Source organism: Fukomys damarensis, unplaced genomic scaffold (assembly GCF_012274545.1).
Source record: "Fukomys damarensis isolate Sample0158 unplaced genomic scaffold, DMR_v1.0_HiC HiC_scaffold_24, whole genome shotgun sequence".
In the NCBI taxonomy this organism is placed as follows: domain Eukaryota; kingdom Metazoa; phylum Chordata; class Mammalia; order Rodentia; family Bathyergidae; genus Fukomys; species Fukomys damarensis.
In genome coordinates, this window is record NW_022900936.1 from 63,980,490 (window position 1) to 64,005,835 (window position 25,346).

At 40.4% G+C, this 25,346-nt stretch overlaps 1 protein-coding gene across 2 annotated transcripts in view; it reads right to left on the reverse strand.

Moving 5' to 3' along the window:
- Window positions 1-25,331, reverse strand: part of Gpr156 (G protein-coupled receptor 156) — a 98,904-nt gene extending 73,573 nt beyond the window's left edge. For both annotated transcript variants that reach the window (XM_033755917.1, XM_033755916.1), the window contains exon 1: window positions 25,137-25,331. The gene's annotated coding sequence lies outside the window, so the exon portion shown is untranslated. The remainder of the gene's footprint in view (window positions 1-25,136) is intronic.
- Between the last annotated feature and the right edge of the window lie 15 nt (window positions 25,332-25,346).

Here is a 25,346-nt window from a genome sequence, read left to right on the forward strand (position 1 = left end):
AAAGAGAACATTCTAGAGTAATATCATTAAATGTAGCTCTGATAAAGCACAGTCCCTACTATGTATCATAAAGCAGGTACTAGATATTTTACATTCATAGAGGTATGATAAAGTACTGTCCTACATCAATAATACTAGCTTCAGTTTTGGTTTGAAATTTACTTCGTCTGCAAATAAAATTGCTACCCCTGTGTTTTTCTGGACTCCTGTCACATGGAGAATTGTTTTCTATCTTTTCACTTTCAGTCTATGGGCTTCTTTTTGCACTAGGTGTGTTTCTTGTATACAACATATTGTTGGATTTTGCTTCTTATTCCATTTTGCCAGTCTATTTCTCTTGATTGGTGAGTTGAAGCCATTGACATTGCTGGTTATAACTGATATGTACTGACTTATTATTGACATGTTATTGGCCTTTTGTTGGCTCTTTTTACTTTTTCACCTTCTCCTTTTAATTTCTTGCCTTGCCTATTTGATTTGCTCTGTTGGGCCTCATGGTGTTGTTGCCTTCATTGTCTTTTTCTAGGATCTTGTTTAGAATTGCTTGTAGTGCTGGTTTGGTATTCATGTAGTTTCTCAGGTGTTCTTTGTCGTGGAAGTGTCTTATTTCCCCCTCCATTTTGAAAGATATTTTTGCTGGATACATCAGTTTAGGTTGGAGGTTGTTCTCTTTTAGTACTTGAAATATCTCATTCCAGGCTCTCCTTGCCCCAAGGGTTTGTGCTGAAAAGTCTGCTGTGATTCTGATGGGCTTTCCTTTGTATGTGATTTGTTTCTTTTCTCTTACTGCTTGTAGTATTTTTTCTTCTGTTGGGCTTCTGGGATCTTGATTATTATATGTCTAGGTGTAGATTTTTTTTGATTGTAGCTAGTTGGGGTCCTATATGCCTCAGTTATCTGAATGTCAAATTCTTCCCCTCTGTTTGGGAAGTTTTCTGTCATTAATTCTGCAAACAGCTTTTTAAAGTCATTTGTATTTTCTCCTGCTACTTCATGTATTCCTATCAGTCTTATGTTATTCTTCTTTGCATCATCTAGGAGTTGTTGGATCGATTTCTCATGATCTCTTACTGTTTTTAAGAGACCTCTCTTTTCATGGTCACTGACTGCAATCTTATCTTCTATATCTGAGAGCCTATCTTCGCATTCTTTTATTCTGTTGCGTACACTTTCAATAGAGTGTTTAATCTCCTGGATATCTGTTTGAATCTGTTTTATGGATTCCATTTCTTTCCTATGTTGGGCGTTTATTTTTTCCATTTCTTTCTTATGCTGGGCCTTCATGGCTTCTATCATGGTCCTGAGCTCATCTATTTTTTTGTCAGTTTCTGCTCTAGAGTCTCAAATCATGACTTCCATTTTGCTCACTATCTCTATGGTTATCTGGGAAATTATTTCTGTTTTGAATTTTTCTAGAGCCTGATTGATCTGTTTTGTTACTTCCTGTGCTTTGAGTTCAGGGTGTCCTGGTGGTTCACTATCGGCCTTTTCATCCTCATTTGCCCTACTGTTTGCCATTGGTGAACTGGAAGTCTGTCCTTGTGTCTTGCTTAAGTGTTTTCTCATTTTAATTTTTGTTGTCGGACTGTCCTTGGTTTAATCTCTGGATTATCACCCAAATCTTCCTGATATAGTTGCACCCTAGCTTCTGTGTCTCTAACGACCCACAGACATTCTCATCTTCATAACATCAGAGAAAACAGCTCATCAAATCAACGGCAATGCTTTACCCCAACTGATACAATCAGCAACACATTAAGATCAAGCACAACTTGGACACTGACCACCTGTGGTAGTCACTAGTCTATCACCCTTAAATCATTTGAATTAAATTGAAATCAAGAAGCAGTCCAGAACATGTCTGCAGTGAACAAACTTTTCAATATAGTATATTTACCATTTAATGGCTCAGACAGAGCGAGGATGCAAGACCCCTGATCTCAGTTAGCTGATTGCTGAACCCCATGATGCTGACTGACCTCGGGCTGCAAGGCCCAGATTGAGTTCCCCATCCTTCTGAACGGTTGAACTCTGCAAAGTTCTATTACAGGTTTCCCCTGCCCTTTCTTTAAAGATGTTCAAAGTTGGGAACTCAGAAAAATACCCTTGATGACCACCTCTGTCTTTGCAGAGTGGGTCCAAAGACTTGCACAGTCAGGAGGTCTGAGAGTGCAGGGGGGGGCTTATGGGGGTTCAGGGGCGCCTGTGCGGCTACCTTCCCAGCGCTTGAGCAATGGCGGCTGGGTCGGGAGCAGGCGTGGTTCTCCTTCCCACGGTGGATTGGCCCGGCCTACCACCCGGCGCTTGAGCGATGGCGGCTGGGTCAGGAGCAGGCGTGGTTCTCCTTCTCGCTGTGGATTGGGGCCCGGCCTACCTTCCCCCTCTAGCCCCATTTCTAACCCTTCCCTCTCCTTCTTTCTCCCTATCTCCCCCTTCAACTCCTACTAATTCTTCATCCCAGTGGGTAAATTTGCTATATTGAAGAGCTTATTTACTGCAGACATATTTCTGGTTGGTTCTTGATTTTGATCTAGTTCATGCAGTTAAATGTGACAGATTTATAGTTTGTCATTTTCTAAGCTGTGTTTGATACTATGGTTGATGCTGATTGTATTTTTTGGGCCAACATGATGTGATTGTCCTTCCTGGTATACCAAAACTGAGATTGCCCAAGGGTCATTACAGACTCAAAACCTAAAGACTAGCTATACCTAGAAGACACCTCTGAGAAGTAATCATTTCCTAGGGGTACTATTAGCAATAAAGATTCAGTAAGCAATATAGAAGCATCAACACAGGAATTAAGCCAAAATAATCAACGATAACAAAATAAAAATGAGAAGACACCTAAACAAGACACAAACTCTGATTTCCAGCTCACCAAAGGCAAATCTTGGGAGCAACGAGGTGGAAAAATCCAACAATCAATGATCTGGACACCCTGAACTGATAACATGAAAAGTAACAAAAGAGATGAACTAGGCTCTAGAAAAAAAAATCGATCGAGAAATAATTTTCCAGATAGTGACCAAAGTGGAAGGCAGGCTTAGAGATTCTAGAACAGAAACAAATTTAAAAAAACAGAGGAGCTCAGGACCATGATGGAAGCCATGAATGCCCACACAGGAAAGAAATGGAAACCATGAATGCCCAGCATAGGAAAGTAATGGAATCCATGAAACAGATTCAAGCAGATATCCAAGAGATTAAAAATGCCACTGAAAGTATACACAGCAGAATGAGCCAACGTGAGGATAGAATATCAGATAGAAGACAGGACTGCAGTTAGTGACCACGAAAAGAGATTTCCTAAAAAATAGCAAGGAACCATGAGAAATCAATCTAGAAGCTGCTAGATGATACAAAGAAGAATAACATAAGACTGGTCACAGTCAATAAAAAAGTAGAAGATAAAGCAAACAACATTAAAAAACAAACCATGTTAACAGAAGTAATGGCAGAAACTTCCCAAATAGAGCAAAAGAATTTGACACACAAGTAAGTGAGGCATGTATGACTCCAACTAGCAATGATAAAAAAAATTCTACACATAGATATATACTAGTCAAGATTACAGAAACCCAAAAGAAGAACAAAATATTACACACAGTTAGAAACAGTCATATACAAAGGAAAGCCCAGCAGAATCACAGGAGACTTCTCAACATAAGACTTCTCATCAAGTCAAGGAGAGCCCGGAGTGAAGTATTTCAAGTTCTAAAAGAAAATAACTTCCAACCCAGATCAATGTATCCTGCAAAACTATCTTTCAAAATAGATGGAGAAATAAGATACTTTCACAACAAAGAACACCTGAGGAACTTCATGAATACCAAACCAACACTCCAAAAAATTCTAAACAATATCCTAAGAAAAGGCTATGAGAGTCAGAATTCCATGAGGCCCTACAGAATGAAACCACCAGGCAACACAAGAATTAAATGGAAAGGGGGAAAAAGAAAAAATAAAAGTGCCAGCAACAGGAAAATACCATGACAAGAATAAGTCAATATATGTCAGTTATATCCATTAGTGTTAATGGCTTCAATTCATCAATCAAAAGATATAAACTGGTAGAACGGGTCAAGATGCAAGATTCAACAATATGCTGTATACACGAAACACACTTAATTCAAAAAGAAATTTATAGACTGAAAGTAAAAGATTGGAAAAGAATACTCCATACAACAGGAAACCAGAAAAAAAAAAAAAACAGAAAAACTATTTGCAGACAAAGTAGATTTCATATCAAAACTAATTAAAAGTACAAAGGTCACTACACCCTTGTAAAGGGAATCCAAGAGGAATAGATAACCATCATAAATATATAAGCACCAAATACTAGTGCACATAACTATATAAAACAAGTATTAATGGACATGAAAAGCCAACTAAGCATCATTACAGTAGTAGTGAGGGACCTCAATAATCCACTGTCACATATACACATTTCAACTATACAAAAAAATCAACAATGAAATATTAGAACTGAAGCAAACTTTTGAACAAATTAACTTAACAGATGTCTGTAGAATGTTCCACTGCACAAAATCAGAATAAACACTCTTCTCAGCTGCACACCTGTCAATCTCCAAATAGATCACATGCTAGCTTGTAGAACGTGCTTAAGTAAATGCAAAGGAATTGAAGTTATCCCCTGTATATTATCAGACCACAGTGCAATGAAATTGGAGATCACAAAAGAAACCACAAGAACTTCACAAACACATGAAAATTGAATAACACCCTCCTGAACAACCAATGGTTCACAGAGGAAATTAAAGAAAAAATTAGACAATTTCTACAATTAAATGATAATGCCAATATAACATAGCAGAATCTATGGCACACAGTAAAAGTGGTCCTGTGAGGGAAATTCATAGCAGTGAATACCCATGTTAGGAAAACAGAGTAAGTTCAAATAAATAACCTAATGCTGAACCTCAAGTTCCTTGAAAAAGAAGAGCAAGACAAACCAAAAACTCATACAAGGGAGGAAATTATAAAGATCAGAGTAGACTAAGAGAACAACATAAAAAAATCAACAAATCAAAGAGTTGGTTCTTTGAAAGAATAAATAAAACTGAGAAACCCTTAGCTAACCTTATCAAAAAAGGAAAGAAAAGTCTCAATTCCATGCAATTAGAAATGAAAAAGGTGAAATTACAACAGATTCAGCAGAAATTCAGATGATCACCAATACCTACTTTGAGAACCTGTGCTCCAATAAGATGCAAGATACAGAAGAAATGGTCAGATTCCTAGATGCCTATAAATTACCAAAGTTGAACCAAGAAGATATAAAAATTCTAAACAATCCAATATCAATCAATGAAGCTGATAACATAATTAAAAACTTAGCAACAAAGAAAAGCTGAGGTCCTGATGGATTCACTGCTGAAAGCCACAAGAAATTGAGGGAAGAGCTAATGCCACTACTTCTCAAACTTTAATGAAATTAAAAGGGAAGCAATACTCCCAAATTCATTCCTGGAAACAAGCATCACATTGATTCCAAAAGCAGAGAAAGACCCAACTAAAAAAAGAGAACTACAGGCCAATCTCCCTAATGAACACAAATGCAAAGATTCTCAATAAGACACTGGCAAACAGAACACAGAAGATTATTAAGAAGTTCATACACCCTGAGCAAGAGGGATTCATCCAGGGAGGCACTGATGGTTCAACATATGCAAATCAATAAATGTAATACATTATATTAACAGTCAAGGATGAAAACCATATGATCATCGCAATAAATGCAGAAAGAGCATTTAACAAAATTCAACACCAATTCATGATAAAAAACCTACAGAAAATTGGAATGGTCTTTACCTCAATCTGATAAAAGCCATCTATGAAAAACCAACAGCCAACATCCAAACAGTCAAAAATTGAATTCTTTCACACAAAAATCAACCTACAACATGGGAAAAAAGTTTTACCAGCTGTTCTTCAAAGGACTACTATCTATATAAAGAACTTTCAAAAAATCAACCCCCCTCAAATTTAAACACACAATCCAAAAATGGGCATCTGAAATGAACAGATGTTCCTCAGATGAAGAAGTAGAATCAGAAAATAAACATATGAAAAAAATTTTCAGCATCACTGGTCATTCAAGTGATGCATATGAAAAGAACAGTGAGATTCTATCTCACTCCAGAAAGAATGGCTGCTATCAAGAAATCAACCAATAACAAATACCTTCCCTGAGAAAAATTATTCTACTGCTTTTTTCTCATTGAGTTTATTGGTACATTTTAGGTATACAGTACAGTTACATTCATCACTGGGATCTTGTACCTCTACATGACAGCTTTTGGTTCTTATTTTTTTCCCATACTCCCACCCTCCCTTCACCCCCTCCACCCTTCCCTATTTACAAAAACAATGTTTCCTTTTCTCATATTTTTTCTTTTCCCTTCTTTCCTTTCCCCTACCCTTCCCACTTCCCCTACTCCTTTAGCCCTTTTCTTCCTATATCACATTGTCAGTTGTACAATTTGAACCTTATTTACACTGTTAGATTTTCATTTCAACCTGCCAAAGACTAAAACTAGACCCTTATCTTTCACCATGCACTAAACTAAAACCCAAGTGGATTAAAGATCTAAATTTTAAAACAGAAACACTAAACTTGCTGGAAGATAAGTTAGGTAGAATTCTCAAAGACATTGGCACAGGAGAAGACTTCATGAACAAATCCTCAGTAGCATGGGAGCTAGCACAAAGAATCAATAACTGGGATCTCATCTACTGCTTTTTAAAATAAATAATATATGATTGTAAAACTATAGTGAATATTTATCAATTTTTTGAAATGAGGAAATATAAATGTACCACTATGACTTCCAGGATATATTGTTAACAACTATGACAAAAATATAAGCAAGATGCAGCAAAACATACGTAGTATGCTATGTATCATGTAAGAAAGGAGATGGGATACATGTCACTGGTTTGTTTTTAAAAGAACCAATGGGAGACTATCTATAAGGGGAGTAAAGTAACCAAGGGGAGGGAACCAGGAGAAAAATAAGCCTTCTAAACATTTATAGTTTTGCCTCTGAAACTAAGAAAACATTTTAATAATTTAAAAAATGAAATAAAAAAGAAAATCGATCCCTAAAAAATTAAAGGTGAACTTGGGAAAAATTAATGTATTTATATATCAAGTAGACAGCCTAATCATATAAAAATTATTTTCAATAAGTCACTTGATCAAATATCCTAAATGCAAAAAATGCCCAGAAAGATGTCTTAAACTACATTAGATAGGTATGTTTTTGTTTTACATAGAGAGATGTATAAGCATAAATATATATGTGGCTCCTATGATGAAGCAAATAAGCATGTTCATGTCACTGGGAAACAAGATTCTAAAGTAAGAGAAAAGAGATATCCATAAAAATAAGTAAAAAACTTTGACTCATAAATATCAGTAGAACTCAGGGTGTTCTCTTTCTAAAATACAGTATCGATGTTTTCCAAACTCTTCAGTGTTGTTACTCCCAGAAGTAACAACAATCCAGATACAATGAGTACTCCGATTTTCTTAGATTGTGTTCTCTAAAACCACTTGTCCCTACAACAAATTGGGATTCTCTGGCAAAATTGTCACTTTGGGTTATGAGCAGAAATATTCAAGAGAGGCCTGGGTGGCACATATTTTTGTCCTAGGGGGAAAACATCAGACACTACAGAATCATGTCAAAGAGATAGATGCAAGTGACAACATAATGGGTCCCTGCTATGGGTCAGATCTAAAATGGACTCCAAGGTGCATGTGCTTGGAAGGACTGGATTTTGGAGGTATTAGAGCCGAGCTGCTGCAGGGGAGAGGGTCTTCTTAGAAGAGGCTGGTCACTGGGATGCAACCTCCCTTTACTCTCTGCTTCTAGGCCACAATGAGAGTGACTTTCCTATGCTAGCTCCTTCCACCATACTGCCTTTGCATGCAGCTGGTTGACCAGGCAAGGACTGCAACTTCTAAAATGTGAGCCAAAATAAACCTCTCCTCTTTTAAGCTGTAGGTGTTGAGTATTGTGTCTCACTGATGAAGAAAGTGACTAAGACAGTACCAAAAAGTAGGACTGTTTGAGCATCGAAAAGAATATTACTGCAAAACGAACAGAGGTTAATATTAAGGATAAAAGGCTTTTTTGTCAAATGGTGCCTATTTTTTTTTTTCTGACATCTACCATCTACCAGCTGCTATTCACCACTATTTTACTTTTAATTTTGGGGCTTTGCTTGTTTAACATGGTTATAAAATAAAGCTTAAAATCAAGAATTGCTAATGCTCTTGTCCTCTGCTTTAGATTATCGAAGTATGATGGTTCACAAACAATAAAACCCATCTTCCTCGGTTTCCTTTAGATCAGTCAAAGATTTTTGATCCTTGGTAAGACAGGTCAGTACCCCACCCCATTCCCCAAGCCCGATGCAGCCGTAAGTAAACAGACCTTCATCCCCTCTGCATTCCTTTTGAATAAAGGATCAAAGTTTGGTTTGGAGGAAACCAAAATGGAGCTTTCTGTAGATTCACAAATTCTATAGGTGTCCACATCCTCCCCCAAACCATAAATATTCCCTACGCCAAAAAAGTATGCTTTCTTTTGATGGCCTACACTCTATTTTCTTGAGTATGCAATTGTTCCTTCAAAATAAATCTTTTCTGTGATTCTTAAAAAATTAGAATTATAGGTATCGATAGAATATTATTGAGGGTGTGGTTTACAATACTGACAGTGGTTCCTTCATGAGAATTCATGGTCTAAATGTATATTCCTCTCCTAGACTTCTGTGGATCTCAGAGAATACAAAGTTTTAGGATCCTTAGGCTTTGGAAAAATTCTTGAACTCTGCCATCACTCCTTCCTCCCTGTCTTTCAAAGCCTCTTCTGTCCTGCCTTTTCCCACTCACAGATGAGGATTTTTCCACAATCTGGAAAGCATTTTTTGCTTCACACTCTAGAGCAGTGATGGCAAGCCTATGGCATCAAGCTGCAGAAGGCTATTTGTATCACTGAAAGCTCTACAAGGTTCACTGTCATTGCTCAGAAAAATATACTCAAACTTTTAGTTTCACATTATTTGTAACTTTCTTTCTTTTTTTAATTAATTAATTATTTTGGTTTTTTTGAAATAGGGTCTCACTATATAGTTAAGACTGACCTGGAACTCACTATGTAGCCCAGGCTGGCCTCAAACTCAGAGATCCTCCTGCCTCAGCCTCCCAAGTGCTGGGATTACAGGCATGCGCCACCATGCCTGGCTGTAACTTGCTTTCTACTAGATCTTGATGTATCCCTTTGCTACGCAATGTGTTTGTTTTGTTTGTTTGTGTGTTTTGGTTGAGACAGGGTCTTACCTTGTAGTCCAGGTGGCCTCAAACTCTCACTAAGCCTCCTGCCTCAGCCTCCCAAGTGCTGGGATTATAGGTGCATGCTACCACACCTAGCTGCTCTACAGTGTATACATTTTTCTAACACATGGTAGAATTCTAGTGAACAACTGTGGCTACTGGTCTGGCATTTCCAGAGAATCTAGGAAAGTATTGTATGCAGTGGGTTTCTATAAATAGTAGGTTTATAGAAGGCAGGGCATACCACAGGGCCCCTGGGCCAATTCACCCTTCCATCCCAGTACCTGGAGTCTGGCTTCACTTTACATATGCCAGGAGCATCTAACATAATAAGGAGCACTGTAAGGGGATAATATTACCTGTAATTTGTAGGTTTGATTATTAAATTATATGATATATAGGATGTTTGCAAATGTAATTGATATGTATTAGATCTTCAATAAATGTTGGCTTCTTTAATTTCTATAATTAGTAGGATCACTTATGCAGAAGACTTGGGGCATGTATGACCAAGGTTGTCCATCTGGTTTCTATACATTTCCTAACAGGATTCCAAGTTCTGAATCATTAATGTTTCTTCTAACATAAAAAGCAGTGATTTTTAAGCTATAAGATATGACTTATAGATCCTCAAAGATAGAGATCATGTTCATCAATTCAATAAACACTGATTGATAACTCTTGACTACTAGTCATTGTGCTAAGAGATAGGGATGTAGCCAGGAGCAAGCTAACGTGGTCTTGCTCTAACACCTGTGTCTTCTATGACACAGTGCCTCGTACATAGTAGGTGATCAACATATTTGCTAACATGATCCAGAGATGTTCAGAAAACACTACGTGGTATAGAGTCCTAGGAATGATCCTTAAAACCAACTAGATACTCCTATAACTCAGGAAAAGTAGGAGTCTTGATTTATGAAGGTAGAAGGGCTGAAACATTTCTCAACTACTGTGGGAAGATCTCCCATGTTCAGAGACCTGTGCTGATATATTTTACTCTTAGGTACATGCTGGCACAACCACACAAACTAAGGTGTGAGTCACTACTGCCTTACAGTCAGATCCTGCAGACCTATTAACATTGCACATTCTTCTAGGGGATGGGATCTGGGAATTGGAAAAAAAAACACAGCACCATATAAAAACATTCACTAACTTTTCAGAGTTGCACTGTTACCCAAAAGCACTGAGGTTCTATTATGTAAATTATATGTGCACGATTTCCATAAAAACCAGTCACAAATGTCACTTAGTACTCATTAATATGCAATAAAATTCTCATTTGAAAAGTATTAAGAGCCAAGAATGAATTCCACTTGGCTGCCCTCTTTTAATGAGAGATGCTGTGAAGCACCCTATGCTATCCCTCACTAGCCAGAGAGTCAGATGTCACAACAAATCACACTCCAGGCAACAGTAGGACGGGAGAGAATGATCACCTTAAGGTTTCAGAGGCTAGTTTTGAACAGCTCACGTTTTATGCTACTGCAGCTGAGGTCCTGTCCTTCTGGATATTCAGAATATAGGCTCAGTGAATTCATTAAACTACTTTGTGAAGCAAGCATGTTGATACTGAGCACTCTGTCAAAGGATGTATGTGACTGCCACACAGTTGGAAGAGGGTAAATGAGACCCCATTCCTGAGGGTCAGCCTGTTCAACAGACCGAACACTCTATCCCACTAAAGGAGGCCGAGAGCCAAAACCCTTGTAATTACTCAAGATCATCCTTGAAAAATCTCTGGTCAAAATTTTTATAAGTGAACTCACTTGCTATGTCTCTAAATTCCAGTTTAAGCTGAACATTGGATCCCTCTAAACTATTGCTCAGCATTGCTGTGCAACCCAAGATACTTGTGGGAGAGTGATTTGGGCTCTTTGCGGAGAAATGGAAAATGCAAACTGTGAATGAGACTTGTCATTCTGTGGCCACTTCCCCTGTTTCAAAGCTGAGCTGCAAGATGGGTGGATTCTAAGGATGATGTGATACTATCCTTCAGTTATCAGACTTCAGTGCACATCAGAATCACTTGGAGAGCTCCTTAAAAAACAATGGATTGGTGGTTTCCACCTCTGATTCAGTCAGTGCATCTGGACTGGGGCCTGAGAATTTGCATTTCTAACGAGTCCCTGGGTGATGCTGCTGATCTGGGAATCAAACCATGAGTACCCCACTCAGGCGTAAGAAATATAGAGCTTTCATCAGAGTCTTTACTATACAAACCCTTGGAATCGCATTTAACTTATTACTCTAGGCTACAAGGATAAGGCTCATGAATTGTCTAAAGATTAATTTCAGGGAAATACTTTTGAGAAATCAAGATAGGTAGAACAGTGCTCAATTCTTTTATTCTTCAAGCTGTGACTCAAATGTTTTCTGGTTATCAGATACTGATGCAAGCTGTGGATACTTGAAAAACGTATAGAGACACAGAAATGTAGACATACTGCAAATATTAATAGGGATCATAGCCATTTGCTTTTAGTTGCTAAGGTGAAAGCCGAAGGTACTGACTGGAGACTGACTGACTGACTGACTGACTGTGGTACCTGGGATTGAACTCAAGACCTTGCATTTGCAAGACAGGTGCGGTGCCACTGAGCTGAATCCCTGGCCTGACACTTTTATTTTTATAAGCCTTTAATGCTATAAATTTCTATCTAAGTACTGCTTTTAATAGGTGACTTTTCACTTCCACTTTATCCAAAATAATTTTTATTTCTTGACTCATGAGTTAATCTAGAATATGTGTATTAGTTACCAAGGTTTTGAGGATTGTTGATTTCAGAATTCTATTGTGGCCAAGGATCTGTCTTCTTTGAATTCCTTTAAATTCATTGAATCTTGTTTTATGCCCCCAGAATATAGTCTATCTTGATAAAAAAAAATTCCATGTGTACTTGAAAGGAATGTAGATTTTCCTGTTGTTGGGCGGAGTGCTCTCTATAAAGATCAGTGAGGTCAAGTTGGTTCATCGTTTTGTTACCTTTCAAATAGTTCTATCAATTTCTTCTTTGTGGACCTTGAAATTTTCTTATTAGATACATGTTTAGTATTGTTATATCTAAACAACACTCCTTTATCTTTATAAAATGATTTTTCAATACCCCTGGCAATATACTTGATCTGTTAATAAAGTATCTCTAAATAGTCTTGAGCTTTGTTCTGAGATGCAGTTAAATTAATTAGGAAAATTTGCTCCTTTCAAGTTGTTCTTTTTGGGGAGAAAAAGGGTCAGGCAGGATCAGAGCAGGGCTAAATATTTTAGGGCTAAATATTCCCCATGACTAAGAAATGGTCTTTCAGAGCATGCTACTCAACACTCCACGAATCTTAAGTTTTCCAGTCTTGCTGGTGGAAGCAGGCACTATTTCCAGCTCTGTGTGAGCAATGTGTACTGTTCTCTCAAATCCTTTTGGGTGGTTCTTTCCCTATCCTAAGTAGTTTGCTCACATGCTTGTGCTTATCAGTACTCAACTTTAGAATTGAGGTGCACCCAGTAAGAATCCGGAGTTTTCTCTCTAGCACTTTCTCCTCCAATATTCTGTTCTCTGAAATCTAATTGCCTTGGTGTCCATAGACTTGAAGCTGTGTTGCCTGAACTCAGATCCTGGATTCTCCCCTTTTAAAAGCACCACATTCTGGAAACTGTCTTTTGGTGAGACTGGTTTTAATTTGTTGTGTTTTACTAAATATTATAAACCATGTACGAAAAAAAATTATAGGCTCTAGATCAATTTCTGTTCTCCAAAAAATATGGAGAAGGCTTCTGCTAGTGTGATGAAATTAAAAAGACTGCTTTAATCCAAAGTGACTGAGATGACTGAGAATTAAATTTCAACACTGTTCAAGGTAGCGACGGCGAACCGTTTAGAGCTTTCAATGATACAAAGAGCCCACTGCAGCACACGGGCCATGGTTTGCCACCACTGGTATAAGGACAGTTTATTTCTGGTTTTCTATAACTGCTCGGGCATAATACTTCTGGAATCCCATCTAAATCTCTGGGTATTTTCAAGCCCTCCCATCTTACTAGACCCCACATTTCAATTTTTATCTTCCCAGCAGAATAACAAGTAGATTTCAAGTAGATTTGATTAGCCTCTCAGATTTTAAGCACTTTCATTGGACTCTTTATTTCCTGGTCTGTTTAACAAATAAGTGAATGACGTGGAAGGAGAATTGCTTCGAGCACTGCACAGACTTCTCTGCGCTTCTTTTCTTTCCATGATCATGGTCTTTCATGTCCTAGGCCACTGGGTACCCCTGAAATCCATTTTTTTCCTTCCCATTCTTATCATACTGTAGAACCTTCTGCTCAGCTTCTTGCTCTCCTAGCAGCAGCTCATTTTTGAGGTTATTAGTTTCTCCTCGCATGCTACTTAACAAACGGCAAATGCCTCCAAGAAAGATTTAGCAAGTGGGGAACTCATCCTAGCTGCCTGAGTAGATATTCCACATCTTCAGATAAATTTGTTTAAATCTGTTTTTCTAGACTTCTTCCATGGAAATGATGGTTTACCATACCAGATAGTCCATTACTGCCAACAGCACATGCTTAATGTCCTCACGTATCTTTAACCTTAACATTTTTTTTCTGATGAAATCAAACATTAAACATTTACTCTACAAATACAAATGACAGTACAAGAGACAATCCTATTAACACTGACGATGATACATTATAGAATCTCTAAGACATAAAAGACAAACCTACCACATAAACTAGTTTCACTGTCATTATGGCAAAGTGTAATACTTATTCTTTAGGCATATATAAACTAAACCTATAAACTACAAGTTAAATTTTTCTCCTTGGAAATTAATCACAGTGACTTCTGCTCAGTGTTTCTCTTTAGTTTTAAATTTTGTATATACAAATATATTCCAAAAGCTACTAAGCATATAAAAGCCACGAGCAAACTATTTGCCAATAGGACTTGATAATTGCTTTCCACGGCTCAGCTAAACTTTGCATTCTAAATACTGACTCACTTTGGGGTTTCTGATATGGATTAGAGATCACAAGTTTTCATAAAATATCCTTCAATTCAAAGCCTGTTGGTCATACCAGTCTTTCCTGCAGGATTTAAAAATCTCATCTACTTCTTGCTGTTTTGTCAGTTAACATTTATATTTCAATTGTTTGTACTCACCAGCTTCCTTGAATGCGTCTCTGATATTTTCTCCAGCTCTGGTGTTATGGAGAAACTCACTCCTCCCTAGTCTTTTGAACTAAAGTTTCACAGTCCAACAAGAGCAAAACTAAACTGAAAGCCAAGCAGTTCTACAGGGAAGCTCACTCCTACTACTGAGTTTGTACAAATTATTTGCTTAAAAGTGTTCACATCTGTTGCTTGGCACTGATCCTTAAGCTCCAAGACCCCTACTTTCTTAAGTAATTATCCTCATGTCAAATAATCAGTTACAGTTGATTGACCTTATACTTAGAAAGCTCCCTACACCCCCGATCCCCAAAGTGGAGGGGGAAGACTCAGATGGGAAATGAATGACCTTTCTCAATCCAACTGTTAAACAAAGGGCATGGCAAAAAACACATCAGATATAACTTGTGAGAAGGCGCTGTAACAGCCTTTTCTCTCTGAAAGTACGTCCTTCCCCAACATCCTACCCATCAGAGGCTCCTGCCCCAGATGAAGATGATGTATATAATTCCACAGCATGGAATAAATGAGCAAAGGGAACTGTGAACAGTCTGGCCAAAAGCAGGAGAGACACAATGCAACCAAGAAACTGCAGGCTCCATGCCCCACTGAGCTGAAATAATCCACACTTGGCATGGCTGGCTCTTCTGCCTAAACATCCAGGCCTGCTTGCCTAAAAGGGTCTGGAAGAGAGGGGAGAAACAAAAAAAGCTGGAGGGAAGCAACTGCCTTAAAAGAGACCCTCAGTGAGAATTGAAATTGTGCATATTCCCTTTGGCTTAGAAATGTACTGGGAATTTCTTCCATAAAAATAGAAACCAAAAGTGCAGGGGGTGCCGGGCAAGTAGCTCAGTGGTAGAGTGCTTCCCTGGCATGCACAAAGCCCCGGGTTCAATCCCCAGCATTTCAAAAACAAAAACACAAAGAAAAAACAAAGTGTATGGACAAGTGTAGTCTGTTTATCATGACATAACTTGTTGCATTAAAAAAACATGAATATTGGGGCCGGGGATTTAGCTCAGTGGTTCGGTGACCTGCCTTGCAAGCGCAAGGACCGGAGTTCAATCCCCGGTACCAAAAAAAAAAAAAAAAACAAACAAAAAACACCATGAATATCTATCAGAGGAGAAATAACAGAAAACATGAATATCAGTGGGGAAATAATGGAAGAATTGTGGAATTTTTTATAATGGGATATTAGGTAGGTATTAAAAATAAGAAATTAGCTTAATTATGTGTATTAATCTAGACTAATGTATATAACAATGTAATAATATAGTAACTGGAACTATATGGTCTCATTTATGTGAAATAGAAAATCACCTTTGTTTCATTGTAGAAAGGAGGGAGGAACTCACCTCAAACTGTCTATGTGCATATGTGTGGGGGGGTAGGTACTGGAGATTGAGGAGCCTGCACAAGCTGGGCAAGTACTTAATACCAGTGAGCTACAGCCTCAGCCCTTTTTGTTTTTTATTTTGAGACAGGGTTTCTCTAAGTTGCCTGGGCTGGCCTTGAACTGTGATCCTCCTGCTTCAGCCTCCTGAGCAGCTAGGACTGCACCACCGTGAACAAGCTCCACACTGATCATTTGAGAGTGGTTTCCTCAAAAACATGAAGGGGAGAGAAAGTGGAGATTTAGTAACATGTTCTTATATACTACTTTCTTCTTTTTGTTTGTTTTTTGAGACAGGGTCTTGATACATATCCCATGCTGGTCTTCAACTCATGATTGTAGCCCAGGCTGGTCTTGAACGTTAGACGGAGATCCTCTTGTCTCAGCCTCTCAAGTGCTGAGATTATCCATGTGCACCACCATGCCTGGCTTGTGTACTACTTTCTTACTAGATTTGTTAAAATATGTAATGCTTTAAGACTTAAAAAGGTAATCAAGTTAAAAAGTTTAAAAGATTTAAAAAATTTTAAATGTTATAATTTTATTAGGTAAGAATTTTCAGTAGTAGCACATGTTTGCAATACATAACAATTACACTCATTTGGGGGGAATTGGGATATATACCTATCACATCTTGATCTTAAAAGGTTTACTGAAACTTTACAATTCCAAGTAATACCAGGCCTCAGAATTCCGTGGGTCTGGGATTCTGCGGCATTTAACAGTGATTGACCTCACTGGACAGGCACAGAGAGCAACTTCTGCTCCTGGCATGAGTCCTACCTGGCCTCGCTCAACAGAAGCCAGTTAAGGCACAGAACTCACAGTGCCCCAGGAAAGGCCAAAGGTTGTAAAATGAAATCCTTATAGACTTCTCCAGAGCCACAGCCACGGAGCTTCCTGAGGGGCTACCTACGCCGGTGAGCAGCCAGCAAAGGTGTGGACACACGAATAGCGCAGGCTTTTCCCGAAGCAATCTCACCCCTCCAACTACAGACTGCCTTCGGTGGCTACGCTTCCACACCTCCAAGATGAGAAAAACAAAGCCGGCCCAGCCTCGCGAGAGTCAGGAGAAACCGTGGGAGAGATGAGGCTGCCCGGGTCTGAAGGGGTCTGTGTTGGCATTCTGGGAGCAGCCCTCTGAGCAACCCTGCATGCCACCTGCGGGCCTCCCAACGGGTATCCCAGGACAGCACTAGGTGAGGTGTGGCCTTGGAGCTGGAAACTCAGCTCGCTCAGTGCTCACAATCTGATTTCACGCTAATGGATACTTTCACTCTGTGGTGGCAGGGGCCACAGACATGTAGCGTTAGATAATCACCAAAGAGTAGACAGAAGCCAATTTAATGATTGAATTTTTTAAATCATTCACTCCTTTTTCTCTTTCCTTTTCTTTACATTCATAAATTTTTCATTCCGTTTCAAGTTCCTCAAGTTTAGTTGGATATGATGAGAAGCTTACTCCAATCTCTTCAAAACATTTCATATACTTGTTTCCTGCATAGGATACTTTGTGTTTTGTTTTTCTTTTTTTTGGTACGGGGATCAAACTCGGGTCCTTGCGCTTGCCAGGCAGGTGGCAGAACCACTGAGCTAAATTCCAGGCCCACTTTGTGGTTTTTCATTTGTTTTTTCTCATAAAATTTATTGGTACATCTTAGGTATACAGTACAGTTACATTCATCATGGGTGTGCCTTTACATGACAGGTCTTGGTTCTCATTTTTCCCCTTGTCCCTGCCCTCCCTTTACCCCCTCCTCCCTTCCCTATTTACAAAAAGTTTGTTTCCTTTTCTCATAGTTTTTCTTTTCCCTTCTTTCTTTTCCCCTACCCTTCCCACTTCCCTTACTCCTTTAGCACTTTTCTTCCTATATCACATTGTGAATTGTACAGTTTGAACCTTATTTACACTTCTAGTTTTTCACACCAGAGAAACTATTCGGTATTATTCACTCCTCTTGCAACACCTTTTCCTCTGCTGTAATCCTAATATCCCCCCACCCCTACCTCTTCTTGCCACCTAATTAACCTCTTAACAGGTTTTTCCTTTATATTTTCCTAGTGATGGCATAAATTTGTGCTCATTATAACAAGCATGGAAATATAGATAAGCTGAAAAAAGAAAAATACTCATTTATAAATCTTACCACTAATATTTTAGAATAGTTTACTTTTTAAGTGGTCTGCACTTGCATATACTTGTAAGTATAGATTATTATTTCATATACATAACTAAGATTGTGAACAAATAGGACAGAAGGTATGAAAGTGTGAAAGAAAGTTCTGGTCAGAGCACTGGTTCCAAAGCCTGCATTGCTGAGACACGGTCATGTGTCTTTATGTTGGACATAAAGTAATCCATCCACTGACTGCAATGGCAGCCTTCAAGTATCCTCTCCTTTTTTCTGCTCATAGCTGCTTGGAAGTCAGCAGTCTGTGCATATAAATATCCCTAAGAATGCTTATTTTGTCTTCTTTCATGCCAGTTTCTCACTTGTAGATAAACAGTATCCATAAGCCCAGTAGGCCATACTTCTCTTCCCTTTGCTGTCTGCTGCCATTAGCTTTCCCTCTGCCTGTTTACTTGATCTTCTGTGTTTTTTCGTTTTTCCTGGCAGCATCCACAGGCAGGCAGCCACCACTGGCTCAGGCAAAAATCATATAATCATCGAAATTAGTGTTCAGAAAAGGCACCCAATTAGGTGTGCACCCTGTTCATCTGTTCAGAGGAAATACTACAGCTAAAGTGGCCCTAACCTGACAGGTTTCACCTCTCAAAGAAAATCAGGAAGCATTTAAGGTAAGCCAAGAAAACCTTTGTTGATCTAGAGTTTCACCAGACTAACACTTTCAGGACCTTTACCACAGCCCCAGACCCTCAGCGTTTCCTGGTTGACACATTCAGTACACCTTCTCTCTCAAGGTGTTCCCAGTTACTCTTGGAAGATCAGGACGGAAAGCTTCAGTGCCCGCTGACAGTCTGATATCCTAGCAGAGGCAGACTGCAACGGGGAGCCTGCAGCACACTTTACTGGTGTTCTAAAGGTCACACTGAAACCCATGCTTTCCAGAAAGCAATCCCAACCAGCAAAGCTCTGGGAGAATAAAGAAATTTCTCTGTGAGGCCTTCCCATGTTATCTCACATTCTCCCTCCACTACATCCATTCTCCCCACTAGAACTCCGGCTCTCCAGCACATCTGTGTGCAGCCAGCCTTCATATCCACAGTTTCTGCATCTGCCGAGCCAACCAACTACAGATTGAAAAATCTCCAGGAAAGAAAAACTGTATTTGTGCTGAACATGTACAGATTCTTTCCTCTTTGTTATTTCCTAAATAGTAGAGTAGAACAGCTATCAACGTAGGATTTACAATGTGTTAGGTATAATGCGTGACCAAGAGATGATCTGCCACTTATAGGAGAATGTGTGTGAGGCATACACCAATTCTTCACCGTTTTAGATGAAGGACTTGAACACCGTAGGTTTTGGTACTGAGTCTCCTTGAGCCAATCATCTTGGATACAGAAGGGCAGCTGTACATACAAAGCTAACATGCCCTAACCTGAAGACTCCCTTCCCAGAACTACCACTGCCATGGCATTTGTAGATGACTGACAGCTTTAACATCCCTCCTATTTTAACTGTGGGTTAAAAAAAAAAATAAACATCTTGGTTTATTCAAAAGAGTACGAAAGAAAAGAGTAGACAATTTGGAATAAGAACCTGCAGCCCACTGAGAGGCAAACACGTAGGAGAGTACCAGCAGCCCCAACTCTAGATTATCAAAGTGCACAACCTTAGCTCCATTGCCAGGTTCCTCCCGAGTCCTAGCCCAGTGGGCTGGCTGGTGTGGCCCGGGTTCTGTACGAATGGTCTTTCAGCCTTGCTGCTCAGTTTTGTTACTCAGCAACCCACATCTGAAGTGTACTGGCCCAGATTCGGGTTCGGGTGATAAAGGGGTACACAGACCTCAACTCCCCACATAGGCAAAGGGGTCACAGAAGCAATGCACTAGAAGTAGCAACCGGAAGGAAGCCTGTGCATTGCGCTTGACCGACAGCATTCTGAGTGTACACTAGGCGGGGGCAGGGAGATTGCGCGGGACACTTGTTTCTGGTCAGTCCTGGTACTACATCCAATGACTCTAATCTCCTCTTATCTGCCTCCCTTATAATAGACTGCACAGAACACACCACACTGGATTAGAAACAGCAGAAAATTCTGGAAGTGCCTCAGACACAAATGTACGTCAAGGCCTCACCTAGGCTGGATGTACCTCTCAAGGATGGCTCCACATCTGATCCAATCTCTGGTCAGAATTGCCTGGTTCCCTACAAGAAACAGACTGAGGTCCATGGTCCTGCGCCCTTCATCAGCAGCCCTTAGCTCTCTGGCTGTATTTCTTACTGCAATTCTGCCCTGACTGTCTGTCGTCTTGGGTCTTCTCCCTTTACTCCAACCACACTGCCTCTGGTCCTGATTCAGACATCTGCTCAGTTACACTGTGGCTGTGGTAATGTCTTCTGTACCACAGCTGCCAGTCAAAGAGACACAACTCACAAGCTGCTTCCTCCTCAGAGGAAAAGAATGAGTTTTTGAGGAGCAGCTGTCTATCTCCACCCCTGCCCCACAGTGTCACAGCAGTGCTATGATTATCATCAGCCCTGTTGTCCCCTATAGGTCCTGGCCACGTCAGCATCAAAGGCACTAGTTTTACAAGATGAATTCCTGCATTCTCCTTTTTGGAAGGAAAGCATCTCCCTTAATTAATCCTTCCTCATTCTACCCGCTTTTATTTTTTTCACTATTGCCTCTAGATTCAAATCTTTAAAGGTAGTACAATAACAACCCCTTCTTTTCTCAAGCCAATTTGTGCTGGATCTAGACTCTTGCAATGTTCATTTTTCTGTGTCCTCGTTCTGCCCACCCTGGAAAGAAGAGTGCCACGGGAGGTGGGGTTTGGTAACATGGATCATCTGTTTCTGAGCATCTCGTGACTATGACAAGTGTTTCAGAAAAAAGCCTTAAGAAATCTAGATGAAAACCAATGCCCCATGGAAACACATAAATATTTTATCAGGCTGTGAGCAGGACTCTTGCTCATAAATGTTTGAATACCTTGGTAGCATAATGTCCAGGGGCTGATTAGAGTCAGCTTGTACTGGAATGGGAAGGCTGAGAGAGAAGGAAGGGGAATACAATAGCAGAGAGGGAGAGAGGGAGAGAAGAAACGAGGGAGAAAGGGAAGTGGGGGAGAGACAGACAGACTCTCCCTACATAGTTTGGGCTGGTCTTGAACTCACTATGTAATCCAAGCTGGCCTCAAAGTCATGGCAATACTCCTGCCTCAGCCTCCCAAGTACTGGGATCACGGGCATGAACCACCACAACCAGCCTAGTTTTTCCTCTAATGAACCAAAAACATTTAGGTATACCTGAGGGCTCCCTCAATTTGCATAGTCACTCATTTTCCAAGTGCAGGAGTGGGAAGAGGCCAGCTCCCAGAGGAGCTCTCCAGAGCAGACACTGGCTAGGTTGCAGACAGGCTGCCACATGACTCACAGTCCCCATAACCTTGCCACACTCCTCTCAGCAAGACTTTCATATAAGCTACTTAGGTCTCCAAATAAGGCAGATTTTGTAAAGAGGTTCATGGTAGTTTTATTCAAAATGGCCCCAAACTCTAAGCAATCTCTGTCCACCAATAAAGCCATGACTAAACACATAGCAGACATTCACAAAACAACTACCTTGAAATAAAAAGAAATAAACGACTGATATACTGAGCAACATACACAATCTCACAGAATTTATGTAGAACAAAAAGAAGCCACACCTAAGATTATATTCTGCACACTTGATCTTAGCCAAAAGGCCACGAAGCGATTCCTCTTTTCTTATTTTTTAGTTTTTGGTACTGGGGATAAAACTCGGGACCTTGCACTTGCGAGGCAGGCAGCAGAACCACTGAGCTAAATCCCCCGCCAAGATGATATTTTGTATAGTTTCACGTATTTAAATTCAGGAAGCAGCAAACTCCAAGACAATCAAAATCAGAACAAGGGTTGCTTCTAGATGGTTGAGGTGGCTAAAAAGTGGCATGAGTTAAATTTCTCAGATTAAAATGTTTTCTATCTTGTTTGGGATGTAGCTTTGTCAAAACTGGCCCAGCTTCTAGTACATGATTCAGCACAGACACACTGTGAGAATACAAGAGGTCCCGAGTGAGCTTCAGGATCATCACTTTACCTATAAAATATTGATTGCCTGCATTACCAAAAGGGGCTTCTAGTGTTTTACCAAGAGTTTCACAATCCTTATGGAAGACAATGGCTTGTTGGAATAGTTTAAATATCTAATTAATTCAACAGTATTCATGAATTACTTATGATCTTCCAAACAGGAACATAACCATAAATAAAGCAAAAAAACGAAAACAAAAACAAACTTTTGTTCTTACGGAGTTTACATTTGAGGAGGAATATGCCTGATTAACAACAACAACAAAAAGATATATAATGTCAGGTCCCATGAAGAAAGAAAAAGTATGGTGAAACAAGAGTAATTGAGGCTTTGTTTTAAGATCAGATGGTCAGGGATGGTCTTGTGAAGGAGATCCCATTTTTTTTCCTGGTACTGGGATTAAACTCAGGACCTTGTGCTTGCAAGGTAGGCACGGTGCCACTGAGCTAAATCCCTGACCCTCAGAGGTCACATTCTTAAAAGACTTCACAGAGGTGAGGAAATAAACTGGTCCAGGGTCTGAGGGAAGAGCAAGGACAACACGCGAGAGCACAGAAGAGACTGAGGCCAGACTGGATCAGGGAGGGCTCAATCTCTGGCCTCAGGGGAGTTGGGTTTTATCTGATGTGTGTCACACAGAGGAGTGGTACACTCCAACCCAAGTGTTAAGAATAAGAGAAAGAAGGCCATTAAGAGATATGCCAGAGATTCTTATGGAAGTCAGGAGAATAAGATCCCTGATATTTTTCTCAAAATTTTCATATCCTTCGTGCACCTATTTCTTTACCACCTTCTGATTCAAACTGCCCAGGGCTACATCTACTACATCTGGATCCTAAACTCTGAATTTTATTAACAAGTTTATGTTTTAAGATAATGATAAGTTTATAAGAAGGGAAATAGGTAATTTCTTGGTATATCTGAAACTTTTCATAATAAAAAAATGAGACATAGGAATTGACATCCTTTATCAGGTAAATTCATCAGCAACTAAACATGAGCATTGTGGTTCTCAATCCTTTCTGTAAAACAAAGGCTTTGATTTTTTTTCACTGAATGTACAGTGTTTCTTTCAACTCTTCTTTCAACTTCTCTGCCCAAGACACAAGACACTCCATTTTTGCTTTTTTAATTTCTGTTGCCTATTAGGGCTTTGGCCTTTCTTTTCTCTCTCCCTAGCCCTCAACGACTTTCGAAAAACTTGTAAAGGATAGGATGAAGTGCGAGTTTGAGGTGAGAGGGCAGCACTTCACAGAGAAGGGGCTGCTTCTGCTCTCATCCTCCTCCTACCCCAGCTAGAAATGCCCTTGTGAAATAAATAAGTCACACATGTGGAAATACCGAATAGTTTCTCTGGTGTGAATAAACTATAATAGTACATAAGATCCTAATGATATAATGGACAATGTGAAATAGGAAGAAAGGGGCTAAAGGTGTAGGGAAAGTGGGAAAGGTAGGGGGAAGCTAATAAGGTAAAAGAAAAAAATATGAGAAAATGAAAAAATGGAAATGAATTGTTTGTAAAGGGGGAGGGTAGGAGGGGTGAAGGGAGGGCAGGGACAAGGGGAAAAAATGAGAATCAAGACCTGTCATGTAAAGGTACAAGATCCCAATAATGAATGTAAGTGTACTCTATACCTAAAATGTACCAATAAACTCAATGAGAAAAAAAAAAAAAAGCCCTTGTGGTCAAAGAAAAGGAACAATTAGAACCCTTAACACGAAACAAGCTGTGAAGTGCCCCTCCTTTCCCGGAGTCTCTTTCTCTCAGTCATTGCTCTCCCATTCGCTGGAGGGCCCTCAAGGCTGGAAGCTGCTTCTCCCACCACCCTCTGGGTCACTCCCAGGTCCCATTTCTGCCTCCACTAGACCAGAGGCTCTCCATCCCCATCCTCCCATTACTCCGCCTCTGATCAGGACAACTCTAGACTTTATTGGGAAAAAAGGAGAAGCTAAAAGCTGGAGGTAAGAGAGGGGGCCACAAAGGAAGCACCCGAGAGATAGCGATGGTCCTTAAGTGAAATCAGGCTGGCAAAGTGGGGACCAGAGTGTCACCTCCAGAGGTTTCCAACCATCCTAAGAGGTTCCTAAGGAGCAAAGCCTACAGAGCACTTTTCTCTCTAGATTCAAATTGCCTTAACCCATGTGCAAGTACTTCCCCTGACATTTATCCGCAGGCCCCTTTGCTCCACCTGAGGCAACTAAATAATCCGCCTTTGCAAACCCGGCTGCTGTCCAAACTACGAGGAGACTCTTGGTGCAGAATTTAGCCATTGACAGAGAAAACTTAATATTTCTTTGCAGCTGTTGCATCAACATTTTTTCCCAAAGTTTTAACCCCCACCTGAAAATCTTTCACCTGGAGATGCAAAAATGTAATGTCGTCCTCCATATCCCGGTTTAAAGAACTACACCACGAAAGATATTTCATATAGGCTAGGACATAAATTTTCCTATTACTTGTGCACGGGTGTACCCAGAAAACCAACAAAGGGGTAAAAGCAGCCACACCATGACTTCTCTCTCCCAGCTTTTTACCCTGAAATATTAACAAAACTCAGTGAGGAAGGAAAAACGTAAGGTTCTCATTCTTCAGCAGCACGTGCACCTAGCGTTCTAACAAGAAGCCTCTGATTTCTGCCAGAATAATAACTGGGTACAGGCTGTCTGCCAGGGTTCGAGGATGCTGGGCGAGGGGCCACAGCGCAGCAGGAGTTGCTCCTGGTCCGCGGGGTGCCTGTCTGCACCCAGCGGGGCCCTGCTCCTCTGGGCAGGTCTGGGACGCGCTCGGTGGGGAGGCTCTGGGAAGTCCCCAGGTAGTGGGAACTGTTCTGGGGTCTCACTTCCAGCAGACCCAGGCCCTCTTCGCACTGCGCACCGGGATTCCCCCTTCTGAAAGCCGCACGCCAAGTCTCCAAGAGCGACCCCGGCCCTCGAGCCTCTCAAGAGTTTCTTACCCGCGTCCAAAGACACTGCCCACATTCCGGGAGGACGGGCCGCCCTCCACTCTTTGCACTTGCTGCTCTGCAATTTGGGGTCTGGGGTTCTGGGACCAGGGCGTCCGCACAGAGGTCTACAGAGTTCCGAACCGGGCCTCACCTCGCCGGGTCCCTCCCTGGCGGAGAAGCGCCACGCCGTGGCAGTGAGGGATGCCGGGGTCCTCCGGG